Below are 16,643 nucleotides of genomic sequence, written 5' to 3' on the forward strand. Positions count from 1 at the left end.
CCTCCCTCAGTGTTTCATTCGTACATGTCCATTACCATACTTGTTCTGTTAGTGAATCAACTTTTGATCTTTTCGTCATCCCATCTCGGGATAGTGACTATGGCACCAAGAAGAAAGATTCTGGAACTGCAAAGAAACAAAAAACATGAAAGTCTTGGCATTTCAAAGAAATTCAAGAGATAAGAGTGCATACATGTGGAGATGGCATGAGCCTATGGCTGGAATGAGGCAAAGATAAGAGCTTGTACAATGAAAAGAATGATGCACACTCCCATGCAACTCCTCTCCATGGCCACATGCCTTCACCCCACACCATCCCAATCAAGTCTCTTTTCCCCCTTCCTCTTCAAAGGGGGCTCCTTGCTGTGGTGAAGAGGCTCTTGGTCTGAGGAATCAGACCTGTTGGTCTCCTTCCTCAGACCGAACCTAATTACCCCCCAATCCCCCCCTCCCTATCCCATCCTCCCCTTTTTCCTTTCCTCCTCCTCCTCCCCACCCCTCCCTTTTGCCCTTCCTATTTTTGGCCTTTGGGATTTCTCCCACAGGCGCGCTAGTTCCTAGGTAGGGGAAAGGATACCGGGGTCCATCCCATTACGTTGAGGTTCTTGGCGGTGGCGTAATTTGCCGTGGAATCTGAATCGCCTGGGGATGTCCCGATCCCTCTCCGGTACCCTGGAGTAGCTTTGGGTGTCTTTCGGGCGACGGGTGTATCTCTGGAAGCCACCTTTCGGATTCCGGGGGTGGTGGCCGAAGGAGGTATGCTTTGTGGCAGATATCCGGCCGCCCTCTCTTTTGTCCACCGAGGTAGCTCGGCAGATGTGAGGTTGCTATCCCGGATTGCTGGTTTACTGGCATGAAGGGTAGGGTATGGCACGGGTTCCATGCTGCATCTGCACTACTAGCGGTGCTGAGGTCCTCTTGGGCGCGGAGGGAGATTTCCGGCCCTTTCATTCCTCCTGGGAACTATTCCTCCCCGCTCCCCCCTTTTTTTATTCTTTTTTTTTATTTTCTTTTCTTTTTTTTTTCTTGAAAACAAAAAGCAAAGGAGTAAGCTAACCATGGAGAACCCAATCCATGAACCCACTACCCCCAGGCCCCTTCTTGATACAGCACCCCATTCTGACCCTGCCTTGTTTTTAGACCATTCTTCGGACACTCCTGATGCCCCTATACCTCTTGCTGGTGCTGTTTCCTCACCCGCTTCAGGTACCGGGGCTTCGACTGACTCCTTCGATTTGTCTGAACTCCTCTCTCCTTTGACTATGCTTCCGGCTTCTCCCTCTAGGGTCCGGCAATTTTCGAATTGCCCGCCCATTTCACACCGGACCAACTCCAGTCCTACTCCTAAACGCCAACGTCAATCTCCTGATGATGCTCCTTCGTTACCTTCCCATTCTACTCGGAAAAGACCGACACGTCATGCACTCCCTCTCCACGCTCAGTTTCGGACCACACAATGGACTAAATTCTTTACTTTAAGACAGACTTCTTCAGCCTACCTTTCTGACCATAGTATTGGCAAAGCGCTCTTGCGTCATGTTGGCAGAGATATTTCATTTCATGCTCTCAAGAGCGGTACGCGCATCGTCACTGTCCAGAATGCTACCCAAGCTCATGATCTTTCTCTCCTTTCGAATATCGATACTACTACTATCACTATTGAAAAACATCTTTCTCTCAATTCTTGTAGTGGTACTGTCATTCTGCCCCATACCATAGTCCAACAGAATTTCCAGTCATTTGGCAATGACATTCTTGAACAGCTGGAACTCCAGGATCTCCCAATCCTCAAAGTAGACACTTATGTCCTTCCTGCCCGTGGGCGGAGACGTTACCCTTGCAATGTGGCTTGTTTAACTTTTGACAGCTGAGAACTCCCGTCCTCTGTATATGTCGCGGGACATCGGTTACAAGTTCGAAAGGTGATACCTACACTGCAACAGTGTAGGAATTGCTGGCGTTTTGGTCACCCAGCGAAATATTGCAGATCTATGGCCGAATGCCCAGTCTGTGGTGCCGATGACCATTCTAATACATCTTGCAGTCAACCTCCATCTTGCCTTAATTGTAATGAAGCTCACCCTTCGTACTCCCTCCGTTGCCAGGTCTACTTAAATGAATGTGAAATCCGTTGCCTCAAAGAGGCAGAAGGTCTCCCTTATGCTATGGCAGTTACTCATCTCCGCCTCCAAGGGAGACTACCCCGTGTTTCTTATTCTTGTGTTTCAAAACATCCCTCCCACTTCTGGGGTCCCATCTTGTGCAGCCTCCTCTGTTGTTACCCCTCCCAGAGCCACTCCGGCATCTAATCCTTTTGCTGTCCTTGGCTCTGACGTCCCGACTACAACTCAGTCTGTTCTCACATCTTCGCGTCCTTCCTCACAAGCCCCAGTATCGACAAGACCTCGTACGACACCTAATACCAATCGCCCCTCTACTCAGAAGTCCAAAAAATCCACATTGCTCAAATCTTCTTTGCCCCTTCCTTCCCTTCTTCCACCTCCACACTTTACCTTTCCAGTCTCTGTACCTAGTTCTTCCCCTCTCTCTGGCTCTATTACAAGTGTGGAGATTCACCCTCCTCCTCGTACTATGCCTTCCACCCCCGTCCCCTCCCAAGTTTCTCCCTCTTCTGTCACCTCCCAGGTTTTTGCCTCTTCTGTCCCCCCCCACACTTCATCTCCAGTCCCTTACACTTTTCCCTCCCCCTCTACTTTGGTACAGTCCATTACTGTCCCAATCTTTACTCACCCTCCTCCTCCTATCTCCAATATGGTCTCCCATACATCTTTGAATTCAGAAACACTTGAAGCCATTTCAGAATATATTGCAGAGACTAAACCTTCAATGGACACTGATTCACTTCCTGTTCCTTCTCTTCCCTCTCCTCCATCTTCACAACCCCATTCTTCGCAACGCTCCGTTCCTTCGCTACTTGAACATCTTCCAATGCCACCACACGTTGACTTTTCTAACCCCTCTAGTCCGTAGGTGCCTTTACCTACAGATTCCTGATATTTTCTTCATCGCCAATCATGGCCTATTTACAGTGGAATATCCGCGGCCTCAGGGGTAATCGGGGTGAGCTTCAGATGTTGCTTTCCAGGTTTTCCCCTGTTGGTGCTTGCTTACAAGAACCAAAATTACACTCGGCTGTTTTCCAACCTATCTCAGGCTATAATTTATTGTATTCTTCGGATCCTTTCTCAGATGGGACCTTTAATGAAAGTGCCCTTCTTCTACGCAATGATATTCCGTACTGTCAACTATTTGTCCATACCTCGCTGCATTACACTGCAGCCCGTATCCACTTGAATAAGTGGTTTACAATATGTTCTTTATATCTCTCTCCTTCTCGAGCATTTTCTATCCCAGACTTTGCCTTTCTTGTTTCATCCTTACCACCACCACTTCTGTTACTTGGTGATTTTAATGCCCACCATTGCCTCTGGGGGGGGTCTCATTGTGACTCACGTGGCATTCAGTTGGAGGCTTTTCTTGCCTCTCACCCCCTCCATGTTTTAAATACGGGTACTCCCACCCATTTTGATCCTCGTACTCATACTCTCTCTTGCATCGATCTATCAGTCTGCTCTTCCTCCACTGCACTAGACTTCACCTGGTCTGTTCTACCAGACTTACATGACAGCGATCATTTTCCGATCATTCTTACTTCTCCTTCCTATTCACCACCTTTCCGTAGCCCTCGCTGGCAATTTGATCGGGCAAATTGGGATCTTTACTCACACCTCACTGCTTTTAGTGAGGTTCCTTCTTCATCCTCCATTGATGAGCTCCTACACATCTTCTCGACATCAGTTTATACCGCAGCTTCTCATTCTATACCCCAAACCTCAGGCAGGCATTCTCAGAAGTGCGTGCCTTGGTGGTCTCCTGCTTGTGCTCGTGCAGTACGTTTGAAACGTGCTGCATGGGGCAGGTACCGGTACAATAGAACCGCTGAGAGACTTGTTGATTTTAAGCAGAAGCGTGCGATCGCTCGCCGTGTCATCTGTGAAGCTAAACGCACTTGTTGGCGAGACTATGTTTCCACCATCACCTCTGCTTCTTCTATGAGTGCAGTCTGGAAAAAAGTGAGGAAATTGAGTGGTAAATACTCTCCTGACCCGGCTCCTGTTCTACGGGTCACTGGTGTTGATATAGCAAACCCTCTCGACGTTGCCATTGAAGTTGGCACACATCTGGTCCGTATTTCCCGAGGGCTCCATCTATGCCCCTCGTTTCTTTCCTCAAAGTCTGCCAGAGAGTTAGTACCCTTGGACTTTTCTTCTCTCGGAGAAGAACAGTATAATGTGCCTTTTACACTTCAAGAACTGGAGGCAACGCTCTCAGCTTGCCGATCATCGGCAGCTGGGCCTGATGACATTCATATTCGTATGTTACAACATTTACATCGGTCAGCCCTTGTAGTCCTCTTCAATCTTATTTGGGCACAAGGAGTTCTTCCCCAGCTGTGGAAATCTGCCATTGTTCTCCCTTTCCGCAAACCGGGTACTACAGGACATGATGCCTCCCACTATCGCCCCATCGCTCTTACTAGTGCAGTTTGCAAAGTGATGGAACGCCTCGTAAATCGACGTTTAATGTGGTATTTAGAGACTCACAACAGTCTCTCCACTAGTCAATATGGCTTTTGTAAGGGTCGTTCTACCATAGACCCCTTACTACGCTTGGATACGTATGTTCGTAATGCCTTTGCGAATAATCACTCAGTTATTGCCATATTTTTTGACCTTGAGAAGGCATATGACACAACTTGGAGGTATAATATTTTGGCCCAGGCCCATTCCTTAGGCCTCCGAGGCAATCTACCATCCTTCCTTAAGAACTTTTTAACTGACAGACATTTCCGTGTTCGAGTCAATAATGTTCTTTCCCCGGACTTCGTCCAAGCTGAAGGTGTCCCTCAGGGATGTGTTCTAAGCACAACACTTTTTCTCCTTGCTATAAATGATTTGGCCTCTGTTCTTCCACCCAATATTTGGTCATCACTCTATGTTGATGACTTCGCTATTGCTTGTGCAGGCGCTGACTGTCACCTTCTTGCAGTTTCTCTCCAGCATGCGGTCGACCGTGTTTCCACTTGGGCCACCACACATGGGTTTAAATTTTCAAGTACCAAACCTCTTCAAGGGGGGCTCCTTGGCGTGGTGAAGAGGCTCTTGGTCTGAGGAATTAGCCCTGTCGGTCTTCTTCCTCAGACCGAACCTAATTACCCCCCATTCTCCCCTCCCCTATCCCATCCTCCCCATCCTCCCCTTTTTCCATTCCTCCTCCTCCTCCTCACCCCTCCCTTTTGCCCTTCCTCTTTTTAGCCTTCGTGATTTCTCCCACAGGCGTGCTAGTTCCTAGGTAGGGGAAAGGACACCGGGGTCGATCCCATTCCGTTGAGGTTTCTTGGCGGTGGCGTAGTTTGCCGTGGAATCTGGATTGCCTAGGGATGTCCCGATCCCTCTCCGGTATCCCGGAGTAGCTTTGGGTGTCTTTTGGGCGACGGGTGTATCTCTGGAAGCCACCTTTCGGATTCCGAGGGTGGTGGCTGAAGGAGGTATGCTTTGTGGCGGATATCCGGCCGCCCTCTCTTTTGTCCACCGAGGTAGCTCGGCAGATGTGAGGTTGCTATCCCGGATTGCTGGTTTACTGGCATGAAGGGTAGGGTATGGCACGGGTTCCATGCTGCATCTGCGCTACTAGCGGTGTCGAGTCCTCTTGGGCGCGGAGGGAGATTTCCGGCCCTTTCATTCCTCCTGGGAACTATTCCTCCCCGCTCCCCCCTTTTTTTATTCTTTTTTTTGTTTTTATTTTCTTTTCTTCTTTCTTTTTTTTTCTTAAAAACAAAAAGCAAAGGAGTAACCTAACCATGGCAGCCCTAGTCCATGAAACCACTACCCCCGGGCCCCTTCTTGATACCGCACCCCATTCTGACCCTGCCTTGTGTTTAGACCACTCTTCGGACACTCCTGATGCCCCTGTACCTCTTGCTGGTGCTGTTTCCTCACCCGCTTCAGGTACCGGGGCTTCGACTGACTCCTTCGATTTGTCTGAACTCCGCTCTCCTTTGACTATGCTTCCGGCTTCTCCCTCTACGGTACGGCAATTTTCGAATCGCCCACCCATTTCATGCCGGACCAACTCCGGTCCTACTCCTAAACGCCAACGTCAATCTCCTGATGATGCTCCGTCGTTACCTTCCCATTCTACTCGGAAACGACCGACACGTCAAGCACTCCCTCTCCACGCTCAGTTTCGGACCACACAATGGACTAAATTCTTTACTTTAAGACCAACTTCTTCTTCTGCCTACCTTTCTGACCATAGTATTGCCAAAGCGCTCCTGCGTCATGTTGGCAGAGATATTTCATTTCACGCTCTCAAGAGCGGTACGCGCATCGTCACTGTCCAGAATGCTACCCAAGCTCATGATCTTTCTCTCCTTTCGAATATCGATACTACTCCTATCACTATTGAAAAACATCTTTCTCTCAATTCTTGTAGTGGTACTGTCATTCTGCCCCATACCATAGTCCAACAGAATTTCCAGTCATGTGGCAATGACATTTTTGAACAGCTGGAACTCCAGGATCTCCCAATCCTCAAAGTAGACACTTATGTCCTTCCTGCCCGGGGGCGGAGACGTTACCCTTGCAATGTGGCTCGTTTAACTTTTGACAGCCGAGAACTCCCGTCCTCTGTATATGTCGCGGGACATCGGTTACAAGTTCGAAAGGTGATACCTACACCGCAACAATGTAGAAATTGCTGGCGTTTTGGTCACCCAGCGAAATATTGCAGATCTATGGCCGAATGCCCAGTCTGTGGTGCCGACAACCATTCTAATACATCTTGCAGTCAACCTCCATCTTGCCTTAATTGTAATGAAGCTCACCCTTCGTACTCCCGCCGTTGCCAGGTCTACTTAAATGAACGTGAAATCCGTTGCCTCAAAGAGGCAGAAGGTCTCCCTTATGCTATGGCAGTTACTCATCTCCGCCTCCAAGGGAGACTACCCCGTGTTTCTTATTCTCGTGTTTCCAAACATCCCCCCACTTCTGGGGTCCCATCTTCTGCAGCCTCCTCTGTTGTTACCCCTCCCATAGCCATTACGACATCTAATCCTTTTGCTGTCCTTGGCTCTGACGTCCCGACTACAACTCAGTCTGTTCTCACATCTTCGCGTCCTTCCTCACAAGCCCCAGTATCGACAAGACCTCGTACGACACCTAATACCAATCGCCCCTCTACTCAGAAGTCCAAAAAATCCACATTGCTCAAATCTTCTTTGCCCCTTCCTTCCCTTCTTCCACCTCCACACGTTACCTTTCCAGTCTCTGTACCTAGTTCTTCCCCTCTCTCTGGCTCTATTACAAGTGTGGAGATTCACCCTCCTCCTCGTACTATGCCTTCCACCCCCGTCCCCTCCCAAGTTTCTCCCTCTTCTGTCACCTCCCAGGTTTCTACCTCTTCTGTCCCCCCCCACACTTCATCTCCAGTCCCTTACACTTTTCCCTCCCCCTCTACTTTGGTACAGTCCATTACTGTCCCAATCTTTACTCACCCTCCTCCTCCTATCTCCAATATGGTTTCCCATACATCTTTGAATTCAGAAACACTTGAAGCCATTTCAGAATATATTGCAGAGACTAAACCTTCAATGGACACTGATTCACTTCCTGTTCCTTCTCTTCCCTCTCCTCCATCTTCACAACCCCATTCTTCGCAACGCTCCGTTCCTTCGCTACTTGAACATCTTCCAATGCCACCACACGTTGACTTTTCTAACCCCTCTAGTCCGTAGGTGCCTTTACCTACAGATTCCTGATATTTTCTTCATCGCCAATCATGGCCTATTTACAGTGGAATATCCGCGGCCTCAGGGGTAATCGGGGTGAGCTTCAGATGTTGCTTTCCAGGTTTTCCCCTGTTGGTGCTTGCTTACAAGAACCAAAATTACACTCGGCTGTTTTCCAACCTATCTCAGGCTATAATTTATTGTATTCTTCGGATCCTTTCTCAGATGGGACCTTTAATGAAAGTGCCCTTCTTCTACGCAATGATATTCCGTACTGTCAACTATTTGTCCATACCTCGCTGCATTACACTGCAGCCCGTATCCACTTGAATAAGTGGTTTACAATATGTTCTTTATATCTCTCTCCTTCTCGAGCATTTTCTATCCCAGACTTTGCCTTTCTTGTTTCATCCTTACCACCACCACTTCTGTTACTTGGTGATTTTAATGCCCACCATTTCCTCTGGGGGGGGTCTCATTGTGACTCACGTGGCATTCAGTTGGAGGCTTTTCTTGCCTCTCACCCCCTCCATGTTTTAAATACGGGTACTCCCACCCATTTTGATCCTCGTACTCATACTCTCTCTTGCATCGATCTATCAGTCTGCTCTTCCTCCACAGCACTAGACTTCACCTGGTCTGTTCTACCAGACTTACATGACAGCGATCATTTTCCGATCATTCTTACTTCTCCTTCCTATTCACCACCTTCCCGTAGCCCTCGCTGGCAATTTGATCGGGCAAATTGGGATCTTTACTCACACCTCACTGCTTTTAGTGAGGTTCCTTCTTCATCCTCCATTGATGAGCTCCTACACATCTTCTCGACATCAGTTTATACCGCAGCTTCTCATTCTATACCCCACACCTCAGGCAGGCATTCTCAGAAGTGCGTGCCTTGGTGGTCTCCTGCTTGTGCTCGTGCAGTACGTTTGAAACGTGCTGCATGGGGCAGGTACCGGTACAATAGAACCGCTGAGAGACTTGTTGATTTTAAGCAGAAGCGTGCGATCGCTCGCCGTGTCATCCGTGAAGCTAAACGCACTTGTTGGCGAGACTATGTTTCCACCATCACCTCTGCTTCTTCTATGAGTGCAGTCTGGAAAAAAGTGAGGAAATTGAGTGGTAAATACTCTCCTGACCCGGCTCCTGTTCTACGGGTCACTGGTGTTGATATAGCAAACCCTCTCGACGTTGCCATTGAACTTGGCACACATCTGGTCCGTATTTCCCGAGGGCTCCATCTATGCCCCTCGTTTCTTTCCTCAAAGTCTGCCAGAGAGTTAGTACCCTTGGACTTTTCTTCTCTCGGAGAAGAACAGTATAATGTGCCTTTTACACTTCAAGAACTGGAGGCAACGCTCTCAGCTTGCCGATCATCGGCAGCTGGGCCTGATGACATTCATATTCGTATGTTACAACATTTACATCGGTCAGCCCTTGTAGTCCTCTTACACCTCTTCAATCTTATTTGGGCACAAGGAGTTCTTCCCCAGCTGTGGAAATCTGCCATTGTTCTCCCTTTCCGCAAACCGGGTACTACAGGACATGATGCCTCCCACTATCGCCCCATCGCTCTTACAAGTGCAGTTTGCAAAGTGATGGAACGCCTCGTAAATCGACGTTTAATGTGGTATTTAGAGACTCACAACAGTCTCTCCGCTAGTCAATATGGCTTTCGTAAGGGTCGTTCTACCATAGACCCCTTACTACGCTTGGATACGTATGTTCGTAATGCCTTTGCGAATAATCACTCAGTTATTGCCATATTTTTTGACCTTGAGAAGGCATATGACACAACTTGGAGGTATAATATTTTGGCCCAGGCCCATTCCTTAGGCCTCCGAGGCAATCTACCATCCTTCCTTAAGAACTTTTTAACTGACAGACATTTCCGTGTTCGAGTCAATAATGTTCTTTCCCCGGACTTCGTCCAAGCTGAAGGTGTCCCTCAGGGATGTGTTCTAAGCACAACACTTTTTCTCCTTGCTATAAATGATTTGGCCTCTGTTCTTCCACCCAATATTTGGTCATCACTCTATGTTGATGACTTCGCTATTGCTTGTGCAGGCGCTGACTGTCACCTTATTGCAGTTTCTCTCCAGCATGCGGTCGACCGTGTTTCCACTTGGGCCACCACACATGGGTTTAAATTTTCAAGTACCAAAACTCACCAAATTACTTTCACTAGACGCTCTGTTATCTCCGATCATCCTTTGTATCTCTATGGCTCCCGTATCCCCGAACGTGATACAGTCAGGTTTCTAGGCCTTCTCTTTGACCGTCGGTTAACCTGGAAACCTCACATTACCTCTCTGAAGGCAACTTGTCACAGCCGGCTAAACCTTCTTAAAACCCTTGCTCATCTTTCCTGGGGAGCTGATCGTCGAACTCTGCTTCGCCTACATTCAGCCCTCGTTTTATCGAAACTCGATTATGGTGACCAGATTTATTCCGCGGCCTCTCCTGCTACTCTCTCTAGCCTTAACTCTATCCATCACCAAGGCTTACGTTTGTGCCTTGGTGCTTTTCGCTCTTCCCCTGTTGAGAGCCTCTATACAGAAGCAAATGTTCCATCCTTGTCTGATCGCCGTGATGCCCATTGCCTTCGTTACTATGTACGCTCTCACGATCTACACAATCCTTCCATTTATAGAATGGTCACCGATATTAGTAGACATTCTTTATTCGTTCGCCGCCCCTGTTTGCTCCGTCCCTTTTCTCTTCGCCTACTTTCACTCTTGTCTTCCCTTCAGTTACCACCTTTATATGTTCATGTAGCATCTCACTTTTCCCTACCCCCCTGGGAAGTTCCAGCTGTTCGGGTCTGTTCTTTCTCACTCCCTTGCTCGAAAGCTCAACTGCCTACGGTGGCTTCCCGCTCTCTTTTTCTTGATCACTTCCACTCTCATTCTCATGCCACCGCTGTGTACACAGATGGCTCTAAGTCTTCAGACGGCGTCGGATTCGCAGCAGTGTTTCCGGACAGCGTCGTACGAGGGCATTTACTATCTTCAGCTAGCATTTTTACTGCTGAACTGTATGCCATTCTTGCAGCACTTATTCGTATCGCATCTATGCCTGTGTCATCATTTGTAGTAGTCTCAGACTCCCTTAGTGCTCTACAGGCTATACGAAAATTTGATACATCTCATCCCCTAGTTCTCCGTATCCAACTTTGGCTACGCCGTATCTCTACCAAACATAAAGATATTGTTTTTTGTTGGGTCCCTGGTCATGTCGACGTACAGGGCAATGAACAGGCAGACACTGCTGCGCGGTCAGCAGTATATGACCTACCAATTTCCTATCGAGGTGTTCCATTTCTAGACTATTTTGCTGCAATAGCTACCCACCTTCGCACCCGTTGGCAACAACGTTGGTCAACTCTGCTCGGTAACAAACTTCATTCTATTAAACCGAGCATAGGTTACTGGCCGTCTTCTTGTCATCAGTGCCGAGGTTGGGAGACCACTCTCTCCCGCCTTCGCATTGGCCACACTCGTCTTACTCATGGGTATCTCATGGAGAGGCACCCTGTTCCTCTCTGTGAGCAGTGTCAAGTTCCAGTATCGATTAGCCACATTCTGTTAGACTGCCCTCTCTATCAACGAGCACGCAGAATTTACCTCCAACGTCGTCTTCGTTCTCCTACTCTCTCTTTACCTTCCCTTCTTGCTGATGGACCCTCCTTTAATCCTGACTCTCTCATTGACTTCTTGACAACGACTGATTTACTCCACAAACTCTGATGATACTTTTCACACTCCCCTCAGCCCTTTCTGGTTCAGTCTTTTGCTGCCCTTTACCCTTTCACCATCCACTGCCCCGCTGTTATCCGTAACCTGTTGCTCATCCATCTCCCTTTTGCCACCTGATGCCCTCGCTTCCTTCCTGCCCTGCAGCGCTGTATAGTCCTTGTGGCTTAGCGCTTCTTTTTGATTATAATAATAATAATAGCGCTTCTTTTTGATTATAATAATAATAATAATCAAGTACCAAAACTCACCAAATTACTTTCACTAGACGCTCTGTTATCTCCGATCATCCTTTGTATCTCTATGGCTCCCGTATCCCCGAACGTGATACAGTCAGGTTTCTAGGCCTTCTCTTTGACCGTCGGTTAACCTGGAAACCTCACATTACCTCTCTGAAGGCAACTTGTCACAGCCGGCTAAACCTTCTTAAAACCCTTGCTCATCTTTCCTGGGGAGCTGATCGTCGAACTCTGCTTCACCTACATTCAGCCCTCGTTTTATCGAAACTCGATTATGGTGACCAGATTTATTCAGCGGCCTCTCCTGCTACTCTCTCTAGCCTTAACCCCATCCATCACCAAGGATTACGTTTGTGCATTCGTGCTTTTCGCTCTTCCCCTGTTGAGAGCCTCTATGCATTAGCGAATGTTCCATCCTTGTCTGATCGCTGTGATGCCCATTGCCTTCGCTACTATGTACGCTCTCACGATCTCCACAATCCTTCCATTTATAGAATGGTCACCGATATTAGTAGACATTCTTTATTCGTTCCCCGCCCCTGTTTGCTCCGTCCCTTTTCTCTTCGCCTACATTCGCTCGTCTTCCCTTCAGTTACCCCCTTTATATGTTCATGTAGCATTTCACTTTTCCCTACCCCACTGGGAAGTTCCAGCTGTTCGGGTCTGTTCTTTCTCACTCCCTTGCTCGAAAGCTCAACTGCCTACGGTGGCTTCCCTGTCTCTTTTTCTTGATCACTTCCACTCCCATTCTCATGCCATCGGTGTACACAGATGGCTCTAAGTCTTCAGACGGCATCGGATTCGCAGCAGTGTTTCCGGACAGCGTCGTGCGGGGGCATTTACTATCTTCGGCTAGCATTTTTACTGCTGAATTGTATGCCATTCTTGCAGCACTTATTCGTATCGCATCTATGCCTGTGTCATCATTTGTGGTAGTCTCAGGCTCCCTTAGTGCTCTACAGGCTATACGAAAATTTGATACATCTCACCCCCTAGTTCTCCGTATCCAACTTTGGCTACGCCGTATCTCTACCAAGCATAAAGATATTATTTTTTGTTGGGTCCCTGGTCATGTCGACATACAGGGCAATGAACAGGCAGACACTGCTGCGTGGTCAGTAGTACATGACCTACCAACTTCCTATAGAGGTGTTCCATTTCTGGACTATTTTGCTGCAATAACTACCCACCTTCACACCCGTTGGCAACAACGTTGGTCAACTGCTCGGTAACAAACTTCATTCTATTAAACCGAGCATAGGTTACTGGCCGTCTTCTTGTCATCAGTGCCGAGGTTGGGAGACCACTCTCCCGCCTTCGCATTGGCCACACTCGTCTTACTCATGGGTATCTCATGGAGAGGCACCCTGTTCCTCTCTGTGAGCAGTGTCAAGTTCCAGTATCGATTAGCCACATTCTGTTAGACTGCCCTCTCTATCAACGAGCACGCAGAATTTACCTCAAACGTCGTCTTTGTTCTACTACTCTCTCTTTACCTTCCCTTCTTGCTGATGGACCCTCCTTTAATCCTGACTCTCTCATTGACTTCTTGACAACGACTGATTTACTCCACAAACTCTGATGATGATACCTTTCGCACTCCCCTCAGCCCTTTCTAGTCAGTCTCTTGCTGCCCTTTACCCTTTCGCCATCCACTGGCCCGCTGTTATCCGTAACCTATTACTCATCCATCTCCCTTTTGCCACCCGATGCCCTTGCTTTTTTCCTGCCCTGCAGCGCTGTATAGCCCTTGTGGCTTAGCGCTTCTTTTTGATAATAATAATAATAATCTTCCCCCCCTTCCCTTCCCCCACCTACCCATACAATATACCCCATGGCCACATGCCTACACCATTCCTCTACTGCCTCAAGGTAACACCTTTCCCAGCCCAACATCACCATTTTCTCACCTGATGTCCATACCTTGCATGACTTGTAATCCAAACATGTCACCCACCACTCTCATTACCACCTTCTTAACCAACAACTTCACTCGCCCATCATCTACATCATGCACACTAGGCCACTGACAACCACATCTTTCATGGCCCACACTAACCTGCCATCCACACAACTAGTCACATAGCCATCCAAACAACTACACACTTACCCACCCACCTATCATCCACACCACCAATACCAGGTCATGGATACTGCCACCCACACAGTCACCATCACACCAACTTGTTTCCAGCCTCCATTGCCCAGCATCCTCCACCTCCTAATGACAATCTCCAGCTCCTGCCCCCTCCCCCCCACCTATTCACCGTTTGGTCCCCCATGCCAAATCCCCTAAATCTCATCTGGTTTAACCCCTCCCATGTACATCCCAACCCCACCTTTATAAACCCCTATACAGTTGCAAAGATGTGGATTTAGTATCTTTGACACACCACATTGACCCACAATTACTTTTTTTTTTGGGGGGGTTATTACAAGGCATTTTCAGAAAGGGAACTACCGTGTTATCTGATGGTCAACTGTATTACACCTACGTTCATTTAGCTGTCAATTAAAATTTACTGTAGACTTTGTATATATTCTGAGTGTATATGTAAGCACAAGTGTATATACACTTGCAGGGGTGTATGTCAGTATATATACTTTGTTTACTTTAATAACTATTAAGATTAAAGTATCCTTGACTGGTGAAAAGCAACCTTAATGACCGTTGTGTAGTTGATTGGCATTAAACCTAACCACAAACCCTTTCTGTAAAGTTAAGTTGGTGCGAAGGAACAGACTAGATGGCTCTACTTTGGGGCTTTCTTTGCTCCAGACAATTTAGATATCGATAGTCGCAAAGAAATAATGCAAATGTGTAGCACGGGGAGAAATAAAAATAGGCAGACAGGTAAGTGTTTATTTCATGCCAATAAAGTAATGCACATCATATAGTGGTAGGGTGAATTTCACCTTTTGAAACTGCATTCTGGATAAAGTAATTATTGGATAAGGATTACTTTTTTAATGTCAAAAACTATTTGATCCAAATAGAAAAATCAGTGTCTAATTTATAAAATATATGCTAAATATGTGATCTGTAAATGTGTAAATACTCCATGTAAATGTGGCATTTCTTCAATTACAGAAAATTACGATGGATAATATAAACTTTTTAAAAATGACCTGTATATTATTATTGAGTATTAAGCCAAATATTAATTTATATACCATAATCACTCTGCCTTGGTGGGAGACAGCTGTTACATCCAAAAAAAAAAAAAAAAAAAAATAAAATACAGAATCTGGTATTAGGGTTAACTACGATCACTGAACAGGCGGTAAAAAAAAAAAAAAAAAATAAAGGACAATTTATACTGCCAACACAGTTCTAATTTGGCAAGTACTGATAGTTGTATAGTACAATGTGTGTATTAAATATATACATGTATTTTTAATTTATTTGAAACCATAGCCTAAGATGCTACCATCGTGACCAATTCCTTCCTGTAAAGGTGGTTAAAGTGAATCGTACGATACCTGCCACTTATGTGAAGGGAGCTGTATAGTCCTTGTGGCTTAGCGCTTCTTTTTTGATTATAATAATAATAATGTGAAGGGCACTAAATTCCTCTCCCTAGGCTACATAAGTGAATATGTGGTACATTAAGTGAAATGCAGTGACAGTTGTAGGACACTAGTACTCTACATAAAAATGAATGTTAAGTCAATCTGGTGATCATATCCCCAATTAATATTTAATATGCAGGAGAAAACTATATTAAAGTATTCATATACCATTCATGGATAAGTCAGTATCATTCAAGAAATTAGGTCTCAAGTCATTTTACCTTGAGTTAATGAATACATTTTTTTTTAATGGCTTTTATGACAACTTGCTTCCCCCCCCCCAACAAAATTTTATTTAAAAAGAGCAAAATAACATTATTGTGATTCAATTTGAGAGCATTTCTAATCTGTCTATTAACCATAGGTTATGAATGATCCACACTTACATTCAGCTATTTTATAGCTCAATCTGTATAAAATCACTTGACATCAGCTATTGTCACATTAAGTCTACAAATTGCTGACCCTAGTAAGTTTATACAGCAATTGAACTAGCAGCTTAGGTTAAAGTAAAATAGCTGAATGACCCATACAGGTTTAGCACTTTTTTGTGAATAAAATAAATAATTATTAGGGTAAAACAATAACTTTTTTTGGTTCAAGTAAATAATAAAAAAAAAAAAAAAAAAAGGATAAAATGCAACATATGAGTAACATTGTTACAAATATTTGTCAATACTTGGCCTTATGATTTATAATATACTGTACATAACATGAGAAGTAAATGTAAGAAAATATATTAGACAAAATATTTACCTCTAGGATGCAGTGTAAATATAATTCTTGAATAAGAAAACAGAGTGAATTAAATTGCTTGTTTTTTGCCCTTTGGTTTTAGTCATTTGGTTTGAGTTGAGCAATACTAATGCTATCTACCAGCAGTACAAGTTTAATATTCCCCTGATGCTGTACAATGCCTATGAGTTTAGCGTTTTCCCCATGAATACAATGAGTAGTTGGCTAAAAAAAAAAAAAAAAAAAAAAATCACGTACAGCAGTAAATTACTAACCTGAGGTATTAGTAATCACTACGTTACCTAGATTTAGATATGAATACATTTGAAATTGTCACTAATTTCAGGCCTTAATGGTAATATTGCTAGTTTTGTGCAAAAGCAACAAACAAAGATCAGACAAAAAATAATCTTACAGTACTCAAAATTCTTGGGGGTTCTAAATTTTATCATAGTTACAAGCATTTAGTGTTATGCAAGTTATAATGAACTACATACTAGACATATTAATTAAAATACTTTTTATCAC

This window comes from Cherax quadricarinatus, chromosome 18 (assembly GCF_038502225.1).
Source record: "Cherax quadricarinatus isolate ZL_2023a chromosome 18, ASM3850222v1, whole genome shotgun sequence".
Lineage (NCBI taxonomy): Eukaryota > Metazoa > Arthropoda > Malacostraca > Decapoda > Parastacidae > Cherax > Cherax quadricarinatus.